The 19728-nt window shown below is 48.2% G+C and overlaps 1 long non-coding RNA gene across 1 annotated transcript; it reads right to left on the bottom strand.

The window, feature by feature from the left end:
* Nucleotides 1–1407: 1407 nt before the first annotated feature.
* Nucleotides 1408–6865, bottom strand: LOC119104168 (uncharacterized). The gene is made up of 4 exons (XR_005094880.1): nt 6502–6865; nt 3236–3318; nt 2253–2317; nt 1408–1456 (listed from the first exon to the last, which is right to left on the bottom strand). It is a non-coding gene; the product is annotated as an uncharacterized LOC119104168 (long non-coding RNA).
* Between the last annotated feature and the right edge of the window lie 12863 nt (nt 6866–19728).

The following is a 19728-nucleotide window of genomic DNA, read 5'->3' as shown; positions in this document are numbered from 1 at the left end:
GCTCTAAGGGAGACAGGTGCTGCAGGACATCTTCATTGAGAGTTTGGTCCCTTCCAGTGTATGATCTGACCGTAGGCCTTGACGCTTCTCCCGGCCTTCGCCGGTTAAACAAAATGATGGATGCCAACGCAGTCTCCGACAATTTAACATAGTTCTTGATAGAGCGTTCCTCTTCCAATAGCCGCTGAGCCTGCACCAACTCATCCCGCACCTCCTTCGTTACACTCTGAACATCCGCATTGAGGGGAAGGCCGACGGGCTTATTCCACTTCCTTTCCTAGAGAGTGGTAAGCGCACGAGAAGACACGTGTAGCTTCCAATCTCGTTGGTAGAGCAGGAGGAAATCGTCCGCAGCCGTCCTCGGGGTGGCGTCTTCGTTGGTGATCCCGCGCGTTTTCAGTATGCGCGCGCATTCGCTGAGGCCATAACCAAGCTTGAGAGCAAGCGATAGGCTATGATATTTGCCCTCCTTCACACCGGCCATGTTCTTGACCGCGCCTACCACTTCCATGAACTTCGCGGGGTGAATAAACATATCTAGACCTGATCCTGGGCTTGATGCATTCAGCTCCAGCAGCAGTCGTCCTAGCTGCCGCATTTTTGCTCTGATGTGTGCATGTTAGTGGCGCTCGTGGCCCAATCTTGTGCATAGACGGGCCCCGAACTCCATGATAAAGGCATCATGCCTGCAAGTGGACGAAATACTATCGTCTCGCATCTTCGCCATCAGGTTTTCTAAACCATCCGCGGCATCTCTGTGGCACGACAGCAAGGATCTTCCCTGGGACTGGACTCGGCCCCCAGAGGCAGTTTTCCCATGGGTGTGGCACCGATGCCGAAAGAGGCCGCGTCTGGAAAAGACACCGTGAAATTTCCCACATGGCAGCATATCTTTCACGTTGACATTCATATCTTGGGGTGGACGCCTCCTGGGGACGATCGTTCCTCGCCCATCTCGGAAAACAGCAGTTATGTTTGAAGTTGCCTTTATGAATGATACCTTCCAGAGTGATTCTCCTCTCCCTTGATCCTTTTGGAAAGGCGAGCGCGTCAAGTACGTCGGGTTCTCGTTTATGCTTCCGGAAAAGATGGCGTGCAAATTTTGTGTGCAGGGTATCACAATAGGGGCAAACGTTCCGCTTTAGGGATGGCTTTCTTGCTTTAGGAGATTTTTCAACAGAGACACTGTGTTCGCCGGAAGCCCTACTGCTGTTCTTGGCCACTACCTGGGCCTCATGCTGGTCCTCGTCCTCGTTCTCGTCTTTGACTTCCTCCATATCCTGGTTCTCGTCCATATCCTTGGACTTGCCCTTGTCCTCGTCCTCGTCCATGTCCTCGTCCATGTCCTGGTCCTCGTCCTCGTCCGTGTCCGCTGCTGGCCGTGGGTCGGGGAGGTACGTACGATTTTCATCTTCATCGTCATCAGGAATGAGGCCAGAAGCATAATTATCATGATCTGCGGACAGACCGATCGCCATTGGTTACCTAATGACGAGTATTAAGCAAAAACGAAAACAAAAAACCAGAACGTCGGAAGCAGGATCGTTCGAGTTACTCAACGATGCGCTACAGTGCCAGACCTACCGGAGTTGCGATTCTTATGCCGAGGGGACCGAGACACAGTGCGCCGGTGGTCAGAGGCGAACCAGGGTACTTTGGGCTCCGAAGCCAACGCCTTAGCCAACTAAGCCACATGGCCAAGCGGCTGTTTAACCAAGGGGACATCGATTTATGGGGCGTCGGTCTACTGACCCCGCTCGGTGCTAGGGTACGGGCAAGTGCATGGTTGGCCACAGTTACTCTGTGATGCCTACTACATGGGATCACGTTGGTGCGTGTGTCCGTGCGTATGTTCAAATTCTATGAACAGTTTCCTTCATGGACGGAACAAAAATGTTCGTGATGACTGGTATCTTGGCAAGTACAAAAGGACCACTTTTTATCCAACTAAAAGCAAGCAAAAAACAATGAAGACACACAAGCTGCAAAACGTTACGAAACAAAGTAATGAGCAAATTTCCCGCGCAGAGCAGTTGGGATTTGCAGCAATGACAGACAGTCTACGCCAAGACACATTATTTTGTTAGGTGGTATCTACCACTGATCAGTTTTAAACCCAAAACAGAGCACAATCACCCTTGGTTGCTACACCTACTTTCAAAGGGCACTGTGCGATCTGATGCTCTCAGCTTATGCTGCTGCTCACGCTTCACTCAATGCTTTAAGAAACATTTTTTTAACCATGCACCAACCTTTCTCAAAATATGACCGGATTAGGCTCAGAGGCACTCTTTCTCTCGAAACCCATGTAGGAACTCTGAAATAAGTAGAAAAACGTGAGAATGCACGCCAATTAGGCAAGCAGAAGACAACTAGTGACCAGGAGTGGCACACGGAAAAACTTGAGGGGCCCTGGAGTAGCCAGAACGGGCCTTAAGAATGGTCAGATAATTCTGTATTTGTAAAATCAAGCAAAGAAACGTTGGCTGTTATTCTATACGACCATTTTCTTATGCGCGAGGAAAGAAAGCATTTAGGAGACCCTGGAGTCACCCTGGAGACCCGTTTCATTACATTTCATGACGCTGCTTTTATCGTACAATCATACCCTCGCCTAACGATCATAACACATCAGCATGGAAGACGTCAGGGCTGGTTGCTAGCATCGCCGAAAAGCCACGCTTTCCCAGGGCACGCTCATAGGTATAGACAGCTCACGTGTCTTTGGTTGCACCACTGCAAGACATGGGTAAGAGAACCGGGGATGAATAGGGGCAGGGGCTAAAACCTGCATGTTTCTGAAAATTTAGCATTGGTCCTTTGCGCGTTCACTGCAAAAATAGTCCATTGACTACCATCTTTTGCTTGGTTGGGTAATGGGCCGCTGGGCGCATGGGTCGTAGGGTTTTCCACGGCACGCACATTGGTCATGGGTTTTGTCGAGGTCTTTGGAGAAAAGGGGATCGGACAGCCCGTTTGCCTCCCATCTCGGCACCGCCCATGCTCATTTTCAGGTAAGTATAACAATGTATATATCGGTTTATTCATGCCCTGAACAGCTATGCCAAGAAACGCACAGACGAAGCCCTCAAGTCATTCAGTCTTTCATCGAATGTCTTGAAAATCGGCTCACGGCTGTTCAAACGAAACGCAATGCACGAGTGTCATTCACTGGGGTCCTACCAACAAGGATCACTTGTTAGCTCGATGAGATCGGGACACTGTATGCTCTTACCTGAAGCCACTAAACTTCACCAGTATAAACATGCCATCTTTGCTAGTGGCATGCTGAATAACTTCACACGGTGTGATTGGTGCCTGTAACAGTGAGCACGAGCATTTGTAAAACACAACACATGTTCGTTGCCTTTTGACTGTACCAAACAAGTAGAGAAACATACGTTAAGCCGCGCGTATAGGAAACCAGACGTACGGGGTTCGATTTGCTGCCTGGTCCAGCCTTCCTGCCAGGGCAGACGCCATAAACTGGGAAGAGAAGGCTGACCACTGAATTGGGATTGCCTGCATCACAAGTCGGTGGGGAGTTAAAGTCGTCCACCGGTAAAGGAAACCAACCCCCTGCAAAAACACGTAATCCAGACATATGCGAGACGCGCGACAAGATTACCAAAGATCAATCACGCAAAACCCGTCAAACCTGTTCACGTGTCTGTTCACACATAAAATGCATGAATACGATGTCACCAAGTCTATGTACCAAAAATCTATCAGTTCCTGGAGTGCCACCTTTTTGGCCGCCATGCTTTCTTCCTTGAAGTGAATGTCACTTTCCATCACAAGCCAGCATTACATCACTTGGTCAAGGGACGTTGTTAGTAGCGAACACTTTATTCATCGCAGGTCTCCAAATCGCAAGGGCAAATAATACAGATTTAAGAGGAATGGCAAATGAATGACTTTCTTAAAGATGGGTAGGAGACGGTAATAAAATGATGAGACGAATCCCACATTGCTTGTACTTGCTAAGTATTGTGTGTCGCGTATACCCTGAACCCACCACCAAAATAGCGTCATGTTTGTTTTCATGCCAATCAGACCCACTGACCCTAGTGTTTAGAGCCAGCACACCGGTTATGTCATATCGGCAACACCTGACCAGCCCGAACGAAAGCCAAAGGCTTACTAAGTATGAAACAGAAGGCGTTTTAAAATGTTTCACTCGATCAACCCGCGCGCTTGCGTATGAAACAGAAGGCGTTTTAAAACGTTTTACTCGTTCAGCCCGCGCGCTTGCTAAGCAGTCTAGGACGTTTATCTTACAATTTTGTAAATTGACATGCGGAAAGAATGACCATTCAAAGCATCAATAAATATTGGCAAGGTGGTGAAATACTTGCATCTGGCTGTCGACATTTCATAACTGCTAATGCGTGCTAAGGATGAACCAAAAACACCCAAGATTAAATGTACATCATTCTTCAACTTTTGAGCAGCACTTTTGAACAGCACACCGGAACCGACGATCAAAGGCCTGTTTGGGGGGGGGGGGTGTAAGGGTCTAAAGAACTGACTGTAGGTCACGTAAAGAATCGCGGCCCGGAGGGTCGTGACTTAAAATACTACTCAGAGGTCCCCTTGCATCGTTTTAGGATCACCCCCCCCCCCCCCCCCCCCTGAGACAATCGGTCCGAGACCACGAACACCGAACAGTCGGCTCCATGTCCGCCTGAGCCCTTGAGACCCATTTCCCAAGCAGAAACAAGGCCGGGGCTCGCGATTTGTAATGTTCGGGGTCCCTGGTACAATGAAGGGCTTCTGTGCCGGTTAGGGGCCACCGTCTCGAACTGTGGCGGCAAGTGGCCCCGAGTCAGAGCGATTTTGAGGGGGCCCAAAGAGGGGCCGAAGGGTCTCTCGACACCAAATATGGACCAAAGACTAATATAAGAGACCAAATACTAATATAAAATAATACTAATATTAGAAGAGTCCGAAGGGCTGGCTGTAGGTCACATTAAGGACCCCCGCTCGTAGGGCCGTGATCTCAAATGTCAGTAAAATGATCTTTGGCACCGATGGAGACCCCTGAGACAGAAAACTCCTCTATTTCGGTCAGAGATCGCAAACAACGAACTGTCAGTTCCGTGTTGGTCTGAGCTTAATAAGAAAAAACATGTCTTCGATAACAAATGGGTCATATGAGGTGATTTGGGGGGGGGGGATTTTACTATCAGGGTGTCCTCTGTCAATCCTGTGCCCCCCCCCCCCTTACGAAACCTCTGGCTGCGCCCCCTGCTGCTCTCTATTGGTCAAAAGGTACACGTTAAGCTTTTAGTTTGTGATTTATCTAACAGAGTGGACATATTTTCGTCTGATTTTGCTACTTCCTTTGCAGGCTACGCCCTTGATTTAGCTGCTTTCCAGCACTACCACAAATCACTACAGTCCACACATTATGGTAGGTTAAACTATGTTTTGCCTGAAATTGAGAACATAGAGGGTGGAAAGCATATGCAGTATGCACATTTTCAATAGATTAATGAGTTGGGCCAGGTACCTAGTGTATTCCGTGTTATCTCATGGAAACTGAAATAAAAACAAAAGAATTGCACCTCCAGGTTACAAAAGACTGCTACATCAAGCAGCTGTGGAAGGGTCCAAGGACTGCATTGGTCGAAAAGTGTGTGATGTGGTGGTGTGTGGTGTGGGCAGGCAGGAAAAGCTATTTGCTCTCCATGACGTGGAGGGCCACAAGCAGATTAGTCTGCAGATCACTATGCTTTTAGGGCCATGCTGGTCAAAGTTGCATTCATTCTGAAGTGATCAAGCACGCATTAATTGCAGTTTCCAAAAAGCATGGCTGTTCACATCTCGTGTGTTGATCTGCTGGTTGAAAGGCTTTAAGGTTTCCTGCCATCACTACTCGATATCAGGGTTCACGTTTCCTATTCCGTTAGGGAAGGGGGGGGGGGTTCTCGGCCCCCCCCCTCCGATATCAAGCTACAGCTGCCAACTAAGAAATGAAATGGCGCCAAATTCAGAGAGAAATTGGTTTGTTGATGATCTTTGGGTTAGGCTTCATCATTTCACAAGTTTTGGCAACCCCCACCCCCCCCCCCCCCCCAATGCCCCCCCCCCTACTCACTTTATGTACCTACGCCCCCACTCAGTGCATGCGGGTAAGGTGAGAATGGTGCACCCCATTGAGGGGTAAATGGGAACATGAGGTGAAAAGCACGCTGATGCCCCCCCCCCCCCCCCTCTTCCCGTCGACAATTACATGGGATGCAGCGCTGAGACGGCCACACAACCACCAAGTTGGAAGAATTTGCATTGCCCCACATAACGCTGCGCACCTAATGCTTGCCCCCTTCCTCCTTCATATCTACAGAGGTTTCAACAGAAAACTGCCGCACCGCCATCAAGTTGGAAGAATTTCCCTTGTCCCTGATACTGCGGTGCACCCGAGTACGAGAAACGCACTTCATGCACTTAAAAAACAGAGCTTCCAGTACAGAACATCATGCAGTTATCAGTACTTACCATATCCTGACAGCCCACAGGAACACCACTAAGTACCACGCAGTAATATCTCACGTCCCTTGATCGCGTGACAAGACGCCAACCGAGCGACGCGACACCTCCACGGCATTCCAACTCGCGGCCAAGGTCTGCCATAACAATCAGTAGTGATGGGTACTACGCATGTGCCCCGCCAAACTATATGATTGTTAATGTTTGGTCATTATTAAACGTCTTAAGGCATATAAAAATAACTATTGTTTATCATTTAGTTACTTCAGTCAATTCTGTCTTGTGAAATCAACACTACATGGTGCATTCAAGGTGACAACAAGATTAGCACATCTCTATTCAAAGACGACGTCACACATTTCAGTCGAAAGGCGAGAAACTTCTCCGGCGGATTTGTGTAAGTCAACCTAAGTCACGTGACTATGAAACATACACTTGGCGGACAAAACCTACCATGTCGGGACCTCTAAGGGATTGATACCAGACCAATATCTGGACGAAATTAGTGTTTTCCAATGGTTTGCAAAATGAGGACCGATTTTCGGCCCCCACCTTGAGAACCGTCCTCACCTTGCGTGAGTGTAGCGGACTTCGGTCCCCACTTAGGAGGGTTTACAAACACACACACACACACACACACACACACACACACACACACACACACACACACACACACACACACACACACACACACACACACACACACACACACACACACACACACACACACACACACACACACATACACACACACACACACACACACATACACACACACACACACACACACACACACACACACACACATATATATATATATATATATATATATATATATATATACACACACATATATACATACATACATGTATTTTTTTAAACCCATTAAAACCGATTTTCAAATCAGTCGCGGAATATATCCTGTCGTGGGTTGGGTTATGCAATATTTTTTCTCGACCGGATATATTCTACTTACAACGCGCACGGGTGACCGCTTGAATATCCTTCGATCGGGTGGGGTGGGGCGAGGGTTCAATTTGACCCCTTGAGATCTCGGAAACTAAGATATTTGGAGACACCAAGTTACACGGTGGGCTTACAGGCCCCCACGTTAACTCATTAATGTCAAAATTTGACGTTTCTGCATGACCTTGAGGTCAAATAAGATAAAATATGATCAAACTCCAGATTGGTGTCCGAAGGGCCCTCAGACCTCTCCACACGACCGCCACGAACCCTTAAACCTGTGAACCTGCAGACCTAGCTATCTGTTACAAGTAAAAGATCACTGGTGTTCATTCAAGGCCAGTGACCCTGTCTGGCCTTTAAAAGGTCAAGGCGACCAAAAAGGCTACGAAGTTGCCGCTATTTTTCCATTCAAAGAGGCGTCAGGGATCACGCCAGGCGGCATGTTCATAAAAAATGTTTGACCAAGGCCATCTTAGGTCAGTCGCCTAATCTAACCTTAAACAACTCATGGAATATATCTGTTGCGTGACATGTCAACGATGAATTATAAATGAGCATAAAAAACTACCGCATAAAGCAAGCTCTTGAACAACAAAAAGAGGTTAGTTTTGATCTCACTTTGACCTTCATATTTGAACCAAGGTCGATGTAATCTGTTGTAATTCTAAATTCATCCGGTGCATTACCTGAAAACAACATTTCAGAGAGGCATAGCCTCGTACAACACTCCGTCGTCGCATCAGATTGAACCATTCCCTAGAAATGGTCTTGGCTGACAGCCAAGGTCTGACTTTTATCTGCCTTACGTCGGAGACCGTACAAGGTACATCCGCTTTATTTCTATCAAAACATCCGCTAGTCAATTGTCTACAAGCATACAAAGTTTGGCGTGGCTACGTCGCGCAATTCGGAAGTCATTCTGGACAAATCTTCGGAGGAAGGGGGGTCAAACTGATTCCCACCCGAACGTGATGCTGAATGATACCGTGCAGGTTCTGAAGTGTCGAGCCTATGTAAGATGCCCACACAAGGCACAACACAACTTGTATGCAGCAGTCGATGGGAGCATTTGGGCTATCTATCCATATGTTTGGATACAAAATTTACTAAGAGGGAATGCACCAGAATAACCCAAGAATCTAAAAATGGATAGAATCCCGATAGCACACAGATCAACCTACGTTTGGGGCTCTCCGAGCCCGAGCAAAAATAAGGTAGAAAAAAATGTAATGAGTTCGGAACATCACTGGACCTGGACTTGGAACCGCGCCTAGAAGCGAGGAACCTCCGGATGAAAAAATGGATAATCCTCAAGGCGGAAACCATTGCTCCGGAAATGCTTCGTAGGACATTCGATTACAGTATGAAAGCAATGATCAGTGGAGCTGAGATGACATGCTCTAAAAATAGCCGCCCATATGGTACTAAAGCTTGAATGATTCTGGAATAAGGCCGGAAAATGTTGTGCCCAGCGCAGCAAAAAAAGACTTTTTGCACTCTTAAGTGCGCATACCTTGCTTGCAGACGAAGGCATCCAGAAAAATAACTTTGACATATGACTCCTCTTCCATCGTAAAGTTAATGATAAGACGCTTTTTGTTCAAGAAATTAGGGAATGGGACAGGGCGAGACCTGTCCTTGAAAGAGGAAAGCAATCGCGAATATACCTGCGAGAAATGAAAGGAGATAATTCGGCAGGACAGGAACTAGGCCAGAACTTTTCATCATGGCACATATAAATATTAGCAAACGCTGGGCTCAAGAACAGACCAATACCCTTTCCTTGTTTCTGTCTGTAAAATTTGATATTATCCTATATGAGATATATAATATCCTATCCTATATATACATATATACATGCATGCATATATATATATATATATATGTATGTATATATGCACTGGAATGTGTCGGTCCATTCAATGAGATAACACTTTAATTACTTTAGTCAATAAATAGTAATTCGCTGTTCAACTAACACCATTAGCTGCCGCCGTTCGCTCAGTCGTAACAATACCCGAAATCCAGGTCTGAGGTGATTAGCGTGCGGCTCTTCCCATTAGTGGCTTAACGACCTCTCCGGCCGGGCATCCGTGCCTGGGGGGATCAGCCAGAGATTGGCACGTGCTCAGGCGGCGTGACGTCACTGCCAGCGGACAGAGAGCGCCGCTACACTGGGGCCAACCGTGCGTGCCTTTATGCACCAATTGATTAAGGAAAGCATCCCATATTTTTTGTACTTTTCACATATGGTTACGTCAGACGCGAACGCTTTGATCAGTAGTATCAGTTTTTTCGAAATCATTTTCGATAGCTCAAATTTTCAATTTGAAGTGGCCGACCCTGTGGGAGAAATCCCATCTCACCCCACTATGAAAGTAGTACATTTTATTTATATTCCTTTTTAACGTGTGTGTTCTGTCATCTTTACAGCACACTAATAGTTCAGTGTTTGTGTGATTAATGCTACGTAGGCTTGAAACACATTGTCTAAAGAACAAAGTACGCGGCGTGAAGCTATTATCCCGTGAATTCAATAGCACGTTATAATATGGCTTTGATTTCCTACCACATGGCGTTTTTCACAGTTGCTCTATTCGGAAGAACTTTGGCTTTTGGAATGGGGATACCACATGATCCATACGAAGCACTGATTCAAACTTCAACCAACAAACTTCTCGGTAACAGGCCCTTGCCCGCTGAGCCAATCACAAACGTTCTTTTGTTGGCCCTAGTAGAGGTACGCACGGTCGTTGGCGTGACGCCGATGTTCGTGACTGCAGGGAATAACTGTAGTTCTGTTATATAGCGTTGACAGCATAATTTGGATCCAAAACTAATTCAAATTGATATTCTTCTTATGTCTTGACGGCGCTGCATTGACACTGCTCAGTGCTATTATTATGCGTAACTAGTCTCGAGGCCTCACAAGAGCATGTCTTTGAAATATGTCTCGAAAGTGAATCACTTCCTTTAACCCTGTTCCGGGCGTGCCTGCTATTAATTTTATTCCAGGAAGAGCAGAAATTACTCCCCTGAGATTTCAAGAGCTACTGTTAAGACCTGTTGATGAAACCACACAGCAAACTGCTACCCATTAGCAGAGTAATGCCATATAGCTGCCATTAAGCACTTGTTGAGAATTGCTGTCAACACCAAATATCTAGGCCGTACAGCCACTGCTGCCAGACATTTAGTGCTAACACTTAACTATAGTCCATTTCATTGGAGGAGTAACTACGGTTGACCAAGGTGTAGTTCACTGGCCCTTAGTTGTAAAGGAACGAACAAAACACAAAGGCAAAAAAACGTAGTTTCAGCACTTAATTCGATGTGCCTCGGCATACCGTACCATTGATATATCATGCCATCGAAAAAGTAAAAGGAAGATGTGTAAGATTGCACGGATAAGCACCTACAGTTGACACTATATCAGAAGCGTGTTCGATGACATCGACAAAGAAAAAGTGGCATAAGAGAAAACAAAATTGTTGGACTACACAATGTTTGTCACTTCTGCTTCAAGCACAGAAAATCCAATAGGTCATGTCAAGTCACAAAGCCCAAAAGTTACAACTCATCCCCGCAAATTATCCGATTCTGGAAACGCAACAAAATCAGTGATACAATAACCGTAATACATGGATTAAAGAAAATGCTTCGCATTTGAAGATATTAAAGCGAACGTCGGATGTGATGAAATAAGCCCACGTTTAACTATTTGTGTACTTTTAAGTGAAAAAGGCCACTCTAGATAACATAATTTCCCTGTTAATTGAATATGGCCCTTAGAACGCCATTGATTGATTGTCATCATACCTTGCACAATATTAATTGAGAGCCAATTAACGGCCGTTTTATTTGGAAATCGTGCTCAGAAATGCCTGATATGATCGACTCAGCAATTATTACTTTCTTGGCCTTGGTCACCGCATCTCCAACGGAGTGAAATAATTTGAAAGACATTATTATGTTGTCATGATTGCCCGGGTGATCTTGGATGCCGAATGGTAGATGCTTAGTCTCCCTGAAATAGTCTACACAACTTAACGGACGTATAGATCAGGAACTAGAAGGATTTAGGTTTTAAGAAGGGCAGCGCTGTGGAAGGGCTGTGAACTGCACTGAATGATCTTCAACCTGACTATTTCAGTTCAAGACCCGGTACGGATGCTAAACGCTCCCTTTAATGACAAATTCTCGTATAGTATATATTTACACGGACTAAACTTTTTTCTGATAGCTGGGTGTCTCGGTGACAGCGGCGGTCGCTGACTAACGCAAACTTATTGATGGCGAGGCTCATCATCAAAATCAACTACATGTGTCTGAGCATTACGTCATATGAGTTCACATGTTCGCAATCTAATCCTGGGTTACACACCTTTCCCCTTACATAACTTCCTTCACAACTCGGCAAGATATTACTGAGGCTAGAAAAACGTGAGAGGAAACACAAATGCGCAGTACGCTTTTATTTTAACCGGGACATGCATTAAAGAAAACCTGCCGCCGCGCGAAATGGCGAAAAATTAAATTAAATGGCAGAAGCTGCCGCCACTCTTTTGCCTACTAGCCGCGTATCCCCTGAATACTGACGATATCATGATACTGTGGCATTTGACGCGGTGCTGCTGTATGCGATCGGCTGCTTATCGCGTAACGCCTACGCTATTGCGTCTCCCGTTTCAAGGGCATTTGCAGCATGCCCCACAGACTGGCCTTGCCGCAAGCGCAATGTGTGCTCCTGCATCCATTACCGAACACTCAGCGAAACGATTGATGGAACTGAGCATATTCAAAGGCGGAACGGGGAAAGTTTTTCAAGCATCGGAGCCTTTCAGCACCAGCCCACGGCCAGATCACAGCTTGTTGCGGGGGAGTTTGTCTTTGAGGACGGGCTTAGCGTGAGGCCAAGCCGGAAGCAAGCAAATGTGGGACGAAGCAAACACTGTGTGCCTGCATTGCCTGCCATGGCTCCAGTTATTAACAAATTAAAGATAATCGTTTCACGAAAAATGGTTGCCGATACCCGGCGCAGCAATCACATGACGTCCAACCCTCGCCATGACAGGCGGCGATTATGGCGCGTGTTTTGATGCCAAAACGTGTTCCTAGATTTGCTGGTTTCGGAGCAGCGGCAGTTTGTGATGAACGGTCCACGGCGACCTACGGCTGGCTCAGGCGGCGGGCGGCAACATAATGGCACTACAGAATATATTCAGAATTAACAAGACAACACGGGAGTTTGAATTTCATGTCGCCATAAGGCATGGTCTCGTAAACATAATGTAAACCCACAAAGTGCGGCTTCCTGGAAAATTCGACCTTTGACCTGTCAACAACATAAAAACTGGTAACAATCGTGACATCGTGTTCACAACAATATACTGGTGTTCTCGGCAAGCTTTGTCTTTATAAGCTTGGAAACGCCGGGGGAGAGTCGCATTAATCCCCTCTCCCCCAATCAGTCCGAGTTATGCAAAACGGCCAATGAGGGCAATGATTAAGACATACAGCGAGTATGGGTACTTAAACATACATATAACGCACATACAGAAAGGATGTTACTATCAACAACATATTTCCTGAGCGTAACATTACATGAATCCACACTTTTGTACGCCGATCTGTGGGTGCCGAAGCTCTCCCGTTATTTGACAGCAGCATCCGATAGCAGCATCCACTAATCTTGAGAACCATGCTGTGTGGATGCGTTATAGAGTCCATGTATCGCAATACAAAACGATGTAATGCAATGCACCAAAGTGCAAAAGAGTTCTCCTCGCCCAAAACAGGAGCAGACCGTTCGCCGTCCAAACGTCATGCGTCATTGGAGTTTACGACGCACTCAGTTGCTGAGGCTATTTGGCATCGCCTGCCTCTCACCCCGGCAGGAAGGGCGAGCACCGCGGGGAGTCGAACCCCGTACCTCTGGTTTCCCAGACGCGCAGTCGTTAACGCGGCCGTGACCAATAACTCTTTCGAGCGCCAGCCCATCAACCAAAGGATCTTGTTGTGTTCTCATGCGCCCTGCTTCGTTTTCGGACCCTTTCCGGTCGCCTGCGGGCCCACAAGTCCAACTTGTGAGTCGCTATTGGGTACCGATTTGTTAGGTCGGTTATGAGCTTGTTCAGGTCTGAGGACCTGTAACAGGAATCTATTGGGCATAATCCTGTGATCCTTCGCGGATCCGCCACGGTAGCGCAAAGAGGACTTCACGCAGCAATTCGACTTGAGATCACGTGACTTTACCTGGTGGGAAGTGTTACCCGGCGTCGAGGCATCCCGGCGGCAGCCCCTAAAGGCCAAAGAGTCAGCCGGGTCAGTCGGCCACCGGGCGTCCGCGGGGCGGGGACCGCGCGGAGATCGTCAGGATGCGGTTTAGGATAGAGGAGAGCTGCCGGCGGGCCCTCGAGTGCACCACTCGGACGACGGCCACTCGTGCCCCGTCAAGCGGCGGGAGAGGCGTGCGGGACGCGTATATCTGAAGTAAGTGCCTACCTATTTTCAGTTTCCGCCTGGGATTTCATTGTCATGTCATATTCAGTTGCGGTCGTGTCTTCCAGTTGGTGGTGACTGTAAGCTGGTGGTCATCTGTGCTGTCATGCACGCGAGCAAATACACAAGTTCTGTTCTGTCATCAGTGGTTCAGCCGGCGCGGACGACCGCTGCCGTCGAAGTGTCCCGAAACACAGCTATCAGTAGACGTATACTGGCTGTGGTAGTAACGTTTGTCGTGCTACCCGCCATACTGCCTGTTGCTCCATCCCGGCTCTCCTAGCATTGCATCCATCTTCCTTCCAAGAGCGGGTGAGACTACGTAGCCGGTCTGTGTAACGCGCGTACGCGCATCCCATAGCTTGCGCAGACACCCCGCGCGTATTTGGCGCGGGGATCTAGCATGCCCCTTGTCAGCACACGATAATGTGATAGACTTGTCAATGTGTAATAATCAGCCTGCTCTCGTGCGATTCGCTTATCGAATTGATGACATGTGAACCTTCTGGCCTTGTGAAACGGCTTTACCTTCCAAGATGGCCGCCATTCTGCTGCTGGACCGTACGGCCATTGTTTCTGCTGAGGTCTTGCGCTCCGTGTGCGCTTTGCGCGTGCACCGGCCCCCTGCGTGCCACCTGCATCCGGTGCTGGAAAAGTCCGACGACGTACAGCCGGCCTACACATACATTCACACAACACGTTCGCGCATGATCGCCCTGCGCTGCCCGCGCTCACACCCGACCTTGGGCGCCGTGCTAGATCGCCCCGGCTTGCAGTGGCCGGAACCAGTCAGTGGGAGGCAGGCGCTGTGACAGACCTTCAGGAACAGAGCATGTGGCACCAGGGATCTCGAAAATAGGGGCTAGGTTTATGTTTTGCATCATTTTAAGACGACTTCTTTCAGGACAACGGTTTCAAACTGTTGTTCAGGTACGTCGGTTTGTGTTGGGTGTGCGATCCATGTGCTGTGTGCCGATCCTGATACCGATCCATGTGTATTGCTGAAATTTGCCCCCGATATGCTCATTGACCACTAGTTTCCGCCGGCAGTTATCTAATTGCGATGTAGTTTCTCGATATCTGCGTTCACAGTTCTTTTTGCTGGCAGCTGCCTGGCTGGCAAGTTTTCTCTAACTCCGCCTGCGTAGGGGGGTTGTATGTGTAGTATGCTTGTGTTGCCTGCGGTCTTGACCACGTGCCTCACTGACTGTTGCCCTGTTTTTTGTGTGTTTTTTTTTCCGGCGACCTAAAGTCACAGCCGGGGCTGGGGGAACTTACTTCTGGCTTTAGGCCAGGCAAAAAGCTACGTTAAGCCGGCTTGTGCTGTCCGGCGCAAAGCAAGGGACAGGGGTAAGCTGCGTTGCGTTAAACCGGCTAATGCTGTCCGGTATCAATGCAAGAAAACGCGCTCGATACTACGATAAAACGGCTAATTTCGTCGGTTAGCAAATGCAAGGAAAACACGAGACACACATACATGCATTGTATTCAACAATCGCAATACGTTTTGATGGTGGACGATCACCTCACCGCAGCAAAGGTTCCCGCACGGCGAACGGCGAGCCCCGTCTCGGCGGTCAAGTCCGTCAGCGACCTGAGCCGGGTCGCTCCCCCACACTGAATGGGGGAGCGGCCCGGTGCGACCTTGTCGTGGTGTGTAGTGCAATCCGGGAAAAGTCCTAACTACAAAAAACCGGATTCCTAAATCTATGGGGAAAAACCAGCACGTTTATACCGAATTGTGCTTGGAAAAACCCCTTGCAAATGAAGAAAACCAGCACGTTTATGCCGAATTGTGCTTGGAAAAAACCCTTGCAATTGAGGAAAACCAGCACGTTTTGGCCGAATTGTACGTGAAAAAAACTCACGGTAATGGGGAAAATCTGCTCGTTGGCAATTGAGGAGGTGAAAATTTTGCAACATTTACGTTGTTATATGTAATTATTTAAATTGGTTTTATGTAGGTATTCGAAGAGGAGCGCCAGGAGTTCAGGATGTGTGTCACCCAGTATGAAAGGCAGCGTCAATGGGAGTCGGTGTTTGTCTGTGTACTGCACAAGTTTTTCACGGCAGCGCCTGTAGACTGGAACGCCAGAATGAAATGTGCTATCGCGTATGGTGTGTGGCAGAAGTGACAGAGTGGCGGAGGGTTGCGTTCTATGAAGTATGCGTGAGTTAGTTTTGTGTGGCCTATTCGCAGCCTAGCGAGAAAGACCCGCTTAAGGCGCGTGTTCTGTTTGCCTGAGCTCCATGGTGAGAGTGTTGGCTTGATGTCGTGCGTGTGCTGGCGGCCGTGTTTGTCCCATTCACGTCGTAAAAAACAGCGATATGTCGAGTTTATAATAGTGGGATAGTCGGATACTGGGCAGGCAAGATGGTTTCTGGCTGCCATGTTGATGCTTTCTTTTGCGGCAGCGTCGGCGAGGTCGTTCCCCTGGATGCCCGCATGGCCTGGTACCCAGAGGAAGACAACATGTGACTCCGCTGGTAGTGATGACAGTGTGGAGAGGATTTTGTAAACCAAAGGGTGTGAGGAATTGTGCATAGCTGATATGGCGTGCAGGGAAGAGCTGGAAAATGTTCAAATTACAGTTTGTTTGATGGCATGGTTTTTAACGCGGCAAAGTGCTGAAAAGATTGGCACTAATTCTGATGTGTTAACTGTGTGATAATCTGAAAGGCGTTAGGCTTCAGTATAATAGTTGCAGATATATGCCGCTCCATCGCATCGACACGCTGCGACCATCGTCTCGGGGGCCATCAGTATAGATGTACGTATATGTGTTGTGCTCATTACGAAATTCCGCGAACAGGGACTGCGCCTCCGTATTTGTCACGGTACGTTTTTTGTGCGCAAATAGGAACCGAATCGTTCCGGGGATGTCCAGCCAGAACGCACGTAGTGGAGGCGTGAGCAGCGTGTGAGTGTGCGGCAGTTGGAATAGGCCTTGTGCTTGTGTTACGCCGGCGCTGATTGGGGGGTGCTTGCTGCCTTGTGAAGTGGGTGCTGTTAGTATTTTAACAGTGGGCTGGGTGAGTCTGGCAGCTGTCTGCGGCGCCTAAAATCTGAGAAGTTATTGTTTGCATCGATGAATGAGTGGAAGTATGTGTGCATCCGCCAGCAGGCTGGACACCGGGGAGGTACGGAGGGCGCCAGTGGCCACGCGGAGAGCGGCGTTCTGGATCGTTTCCACGGTGTTAGTTTTGCTCGAAGAAATACCATCAAATAGAAAGGCATTGAAGTCTAAGATTGGTCGCATCAAGGCGGCATACAGACGGAGCAGGGTGCGCCTATCGGCTTCCCACTCTCGTCCGGCAAGACATTTTAGGATATTCAGTCGTCGGGTGCAGCGCCGTTTTAGGTCGGCAAAATGGGTAATCCCGAGATACTTAAATTGGGTGACAAGTGGGATCAGCTGACCATACAGGTTCAAAGGGGCTCGAGGCGTAACAATTACGTGCTGTCTAGACAAAATAAGTGCCGCTGATTTCAGCGGTGAAATCTCAAGACCCCACGGGTCACACCATTGGTGGATGCGATTTAGAGCAAGTTATACAAAGTAATTTGCTCGATCGACACTGGGGTGGGTAAACCGCGCCGCCAGGTCGTCGGTGAAGAGAGAATAGTTCAGATGTTGCCAAATTTCATGCAAATTATTAAAAACGTCGTTGATCATAATTAAAAAGAGCGTCGGCGAGACCACGCTGCCTTGGGTAGACCGTGGCCCTGTTTCGCAGGCGTTGACAGCGTGGTTCCCGCAGCGAACGGCGAAGGTTCGATCTGCTAAGAAATTTTGCAAAACATTTGGCGAGTCGACCACGAACTCCTACCCTGTGCAGCTTAATCAGAAAGGCAGTCTTATTTACTTTATCAAATGCGGCTTTAAGATCCAAAAATAGTGTAACCGTAACCATTTTTTGATGAAAACCGTGTTGGACTGAACCAACAAGTTGGACGAGGCTGTCCGCCGTGGAGCGGCCAGGGCGGGGGGCCGTTTGGTAAGAGGAGATAAGATTGTGGGGCTCTGAGTAGGCCCTGATTCGAGCGGTGACCATTCTTTCAAATAATTTTGATGCGCAGCTTGACAGAGAGATAGGGCGATAGCTCGGCGGATCATACGGAGGCTTGCGAGGTTTAGTATCAAGGTAAGTGTGCTGGAGCGCCAAGTATCAGGGAACGTTTCATTAATCCACATATCGTTTAAGGCAGAGAGAAGATTTAGCAGTCCAGACTCAGACAGATTTCTGAAAAAAAGCGTAAGCGGTCTGGTCTGGACCGACCTAGGTGTTACCGCACTCGCTGAAGGCCAGCCTCAGTTCGTACGGCGTTGAAGAGTGCGCTATAGTGTTCGGTGTTTGTCAGTAGTAAAGTCGAACGCGTGGAGTGGTGATGTTGAGCAAATTCGTGAGCTGTTCGGAGTATTAATCGGACGATGAAACTCGGGCGTGATGTAGTGCAAATTACGTGGCGACCTCAAATGGCACCTCATAGTGCTGGCTGTTGACTATGAGGTGTGGGATTTTGTAGTGGTATGTGCGTTTATTGGTGAAGCTCCGCATTAGCGACCATATTTTTGACAGTGGGTGAATCGGTTAAACCTGGTAGCAAAATGTCCCCAGCTTTCCTTTTATTTGCTTGTTTTATTATTCCATTAGCTTGATGTTGAACCCTGCGAGCTTCCTCCTCGTGAGCTGTGCACATACCATTGCGAAAAGCACACATGGCCCGGCGTCGCAGGGCCACTGCGCGCTGACACTCATCGTTCCACCAGGGCGCGTGTTTGTCCCCGAGCCGACGATGAGTGTGTGGTACAGACTGGTGTGCTGAGGCCAAAAGACTATTCAAAAATTCAATAAGATCAGGGGTCGATTCAGGGGGTGAGCCTCGTCTATATCATATTGAAATGTGGTCCAGTTCGCTTTGCGGAGGTTCCATCGAGGGAGGAAATGGAAACCCACCCGTCCTGAAGGGACTTCTAATTCGAGGTGAATTGGATAATGGTCACTGAACGGCGGATCTGTTTGCACGTTGTGTGTGAAGTGTGGCGCGATGCGTGGTGTTCAGAGAGCCAGGTCAATCACAGAGTAACTGACGGCTGCCCCTCGGTGTTGTATGTGTGTAGGTGTTTGTTGAGGTATACGATGTCATGAGCATGTAGTAGTGTGTGGAGCATGGTGCCACGTGGTTGTGTTGGTTGACACCCCCCACGCTCGGTGGTGGGCGTTAGAATCGCCCAAGATAAGGCAAGTGGAGGGGATTTGACAGAAGAGGTCGGAGAGCTGGCGGCAGTGAGGGGGTTAGTTGGAGATAGATAAAGGGCGACGAGAGTGAGGGTCGAGTTGCGCGATTTTTACGTTAACTGCTGTGAGAGTAAGGTTAGTATTAAAGTGCATCCGATGGTGCAGTAAATGACTAGACACATTCAAGCGCCGTGCTACCAAAGTGAGGTGTGTCATTTACGTTATCGGTATAGAGGAAATAATTTCGAATCTTTAAGTTATAGTTCATAGAATCAGAGCCATTAAAAGGGTCTCTTGAACAGCGGCAATCAGTGGTTTATGTTGATGATATATTCTTTGAATTCGCTCCTATGGGATACTAGGGATCTGGTATTCCATTGGAGTACGAATTCATTAAATGGGGAGTTCATTTATTGGGAGGGGAGCAAGGCTGTCTTGCTGCCCGTGCAGCGGGGCGGGGAGCGCGTTTAAAACAGTCCCGGCGCGGGTCTGTTTGGAGGGGGCGGGGGGAGAGGGAGGGCTGGC

The sequence above is a fragment of the Pollicipes pollicipes genome, unplaced genomic scaffold (assembly GCF_011947565.3).
Source record: "Pollicipes pollicipes isolate AB1234 unplaced genomic scaffold, Ppol_2.1 Scaffold_5991;HRSCAF=7109_pilon_pilon_pilon, whole genome shotgun sequence".
NCBI lineage: Eukaryota > Metazoa > Arthropoda > Thecostraca > Pollicipedomorpha > Pollicipedidae > Pollicipes > Pollicipes pollicipes.
This window is presented reverse-complemented; position numbering and strand designations above follow the sequence as displayed.